The following is a 3,533-nucleotide window of genomic DNA, read 5'->3' on the forward strand; positions in this document are numbered from 1 at the left end:
ACCTTTGCAAATTAGTGACATGAGGAGGTGTGCTTAGGACAAACAGCAGCCGTACCATATCACTTTAATGATTTTTTAAATTGTGGTAAAAAATATAACATTAAGTTTACCATCTAAACCATTTTAAACTGTACACTTCAGTAGTGTTAAGTATATTCACATCATTTTGCAACAGATCTCTAGAATTTTTTCACCTTACAAAACTGAAACTCTAATACTCTTTAAATACTAATTGCCCCTCCCTCTTCCCCCGTCTCTATTGACAATCACCTTTCTACATTTGTTTCTATGATCTTGACTACCTTAGATACAATAGTCCCCCCTTATCTATGGTTTCACTTTCCATGGTTTCAGTTACCCAAGTCAATGGTGGTCCGACAATGTTAAATGGAAAATTCCAGAAATAAACAATTCATAAATTTTAAATTGCATGCTGTTCTGAGTAACTTAATGAAAGCTCTCATCCTCCAGTGCCACCCTGCTTCCATCCTGCCCAGACATGAATCATCCCTTTGGCCAGTGTATCCATGTTGTATACACTACCTATCCTTTAGTCACTTAGTAGCCATCTCCATTATCAGATCAACTGTTGTGGGATTGTAATGCTTGTGTTCAAGTAATCCTTTACTTAAAAATGGTTCCAAAATGCAAAGTAGTGATGCTGGCAATTCAGATATGCCAAAGAGAAGCTGTAAAGTGCTTGTTCTGTATTGTCAGAAGGTCAATAATAGCCTATACACTACCTTCCCTTTAGTCACTTAGTAGCCATCTCCATTATCAGATCAACTGTTGTGGGATTGTAATGCTTGTGTTCGAGTAATCCTTTACTTAAAAATGGTTCCAAAATGCAAAGTAGTGATGCTGGCAATTCAGATATGCCAAAGAGAAGCTGTAAAGTGCTCGTTCTGTATTGTCAGAAGGTCAATAATAGCCTAACACTACGTCACAATACCTATGTTATTCACCTCATTTAATCTCATGTAGGCATTGTGTCTCACATCACAAGAAAGAAGGTGATTATAGTAGAATTAGATACTTAGAGAGACCACATTCACATAACTTTTACTTCAAAATATTGTTATAATTGTTCTATTTTATTACTAGTTATTGTTGTTAATCTCTTAGTGTGCCTAATTTATAAATTAAACTTTATCATAGCTATGTACGCATAGGAAAAAACAGTATATATATATAGGGTTTGGTACTATCAGTGGTTTCAGGCCCACTAGGGGTCTTGGAACATATTCTCTGCAGTTAAAGGGTACTACTGCACTTAATATGAGTGAAATCTTACTGGGTTTGTTCTTTTATGACTGGCTTATTTTGCTTAGCATAAGCTCTTTGAGATTTATCCATATTATTGTAACATGTGACAGGATTTCCTTCGTTTTAAAGGTTGCATATAATATACTGTATTACCATATTTTCTTTACCCATTTATCTGTCGGTGGACATTTGGGTTGCTTCCGCCTCTTGGCTATTGTGAATAATGCTGCAATAAATAAACATGTGTGTGCAAATATCCCTTTGAGATCCTGCTTTCAATTTTATATATGTAGGGGTGTGTGTGTATGTGTGTGTGTGTGTGTGTGTGTGTGTGTGTGTGTGCGCGCGCGCATCTCCAAGAGTGGAATTGTTGGATCATACGATAATTCTATTTTTAATTTTTTAAGGAACTTCAACCCTGTTTTCCATAATTCTTGAACCATTTTATATTCCCACCAATAGTGCACAGGATTCTGATTTCTCTGCATTTTTCTAACACTTGTTTTCTGTTCTTTTGATAGTGGTCATTCTAATGGGTGTGAGGTGGTATCTCATTGTGATTTTGATTTGTATTTCTCTTATGATTAGATATGTTGAGCATCTTTTCATATGTTTGTTGGCCATCTGTATATCTTTGAAGAATTGTCTGTTCTAGCTCTTTGTTCATTTTTAATTGGGTTATTTCCTTTTTTATTGTTGAGTTATACAAATTCATTAAATATTCTGGATATTAACCCCTTATCAGATATGTGATTTGCAAATATTTTCCTCTATTCCACAGATTTCCTTTTCACTTTTGATTATTTCTTTTGTTGCACAGAAATTTTAAATTTGATGTAGTCCCATTTGTCTTTTGCTTTTGTTGCCTGTGCTTTTGGTGTCATATGCAATAAAGTATTGCCAAAATCCAATACCCTGAAGCTTTCTCCCTATGTTTTATTTTAGGAGTTTTATAGTTTTAGGTCTTGAATCCATTTTCCGTTAATTTCTATATATGGTGTAAGGTAAGGTTCCAACTTCTTTCTTTTTCACATTGATGTCCAGTTTTCCCAATACCATTTGTTGAAGAGACTGTCCTTCCCCCTTTGTGTAGTTTTGTCACCGTTGTTGAAAATTATTTAGCCATATATGCAAAGGTTTATTTCTGGGCTCTCTGTTCTTTTAATGATTTTTAAGGGTTACAATTTTGCATTTAGTCATACACTTTAGCAACTTATTAGATATTATTGAATATTTTTAAGTAGGAGACAGAAAAGATCAATCCCAAATTTTAAAAGGAAACCCTTTGTGTAGTTTTGTCACCCTTGTTGAAAATTATTTAGCCATATATGCAAAGGTTTATTTCTGGGCTCTCTGTTCTTTTAATGATTTTTAAGGGTTACAATTTTGCATTTAGTCATACACTTTAGCAACTTATTAGATATTATTGAATATTTTTAAGTAGGAGACAGAAAAGATCAATCCCAAATTTTAAAAGGAAAATATGATATAATGTGGAGGGGCAAGAATGGATATAATTTGAAATGTTATTTTTGTAGAAAGTCTCAGTATTTGATAAACCTCATATTTTATGGTAATCTGATTTGTCAAACTGAAAAAAATAAAAATGAATTCATGACACATTTTCTCATACCTCTTACTACAAAAAATGGCAACATAGCATCAGTACCACCAACTTACATACCCTTACTATCCAGATTTTGTTCTCAAATACTGTTAGCCTTTCAAAGGAGTTAGGTCTCCTTGAATTTCAGCTGATTCTGTTTTATTTATTTTTTATTTTTTTAAATTAAGTTAATTGGGATAACATTGGTTAATATAATTATATAATTTTCAGGTGTACATTATAATTTAACATCTGTATGTTCTATTGTGTTTACCACCCAAAGTCCAGTTTCCTTCAGCCACCATATATTTAATCCCCTTTAGCCACTTCACCCTCCCTCTACGCCCTATATTTGCAAGCCCCTTTACCCTGACTACCTCCCCACTCTTCCCCCACCCCCTACCCTCTGGTAACCACTAGTCTACAGTCCATGTCCATGAGTCTCTGTTTGTTTGTCCTGTTCTTTTGTTGCTTTTAGGTTTATAGCCCACATATAAGCGATATCATGTGATTTTCAACTTTTTCTGTCTGGCTGATTTTGATTAGCATGATTATCTTGAGGTCTATCCATCTTGTCGCAAATGGCAGTATTTCATCTCTTCTCATGGCTGAGTAATATTCCATTGTATATATGTACCACTGCTTCTTTAGCCAATCCTCT

The 3,533-nt window shown here is 34.2% G+C and overlaps 1 protein-coding gene across 4 annotated transcripts in view; it reads right to left on the bottom strand.

Moving 5' to 3' along the window:
• The window catches only part of FAM149B1 (family with sequence similarity 149 member B1), a 58,789-nt gene that overhangs the window by 32,575 nt on the left and 22,681 nt on the right, over positions 1–3,533 (bottom strand). The gene's annotated exons all lie outside the window — the stretch shown is intronic.

The sequence above is a fragment of the Pteropus alecto genome, unplaced genomic scaffold (genome assembly GCF_000325575.1).
Source record: "Pteropus alecto unplaced genomic scaffold, ASM32557v1 scaffold155, whole genome shotgun sequence".
In the NCBI taxonomy this organism is placed as follows: Eukaryota; Metazoa; Chordata; class Mammalia; order Chiroptera; family Pteropodidae; genus Pteropus; species Pteropus alecto.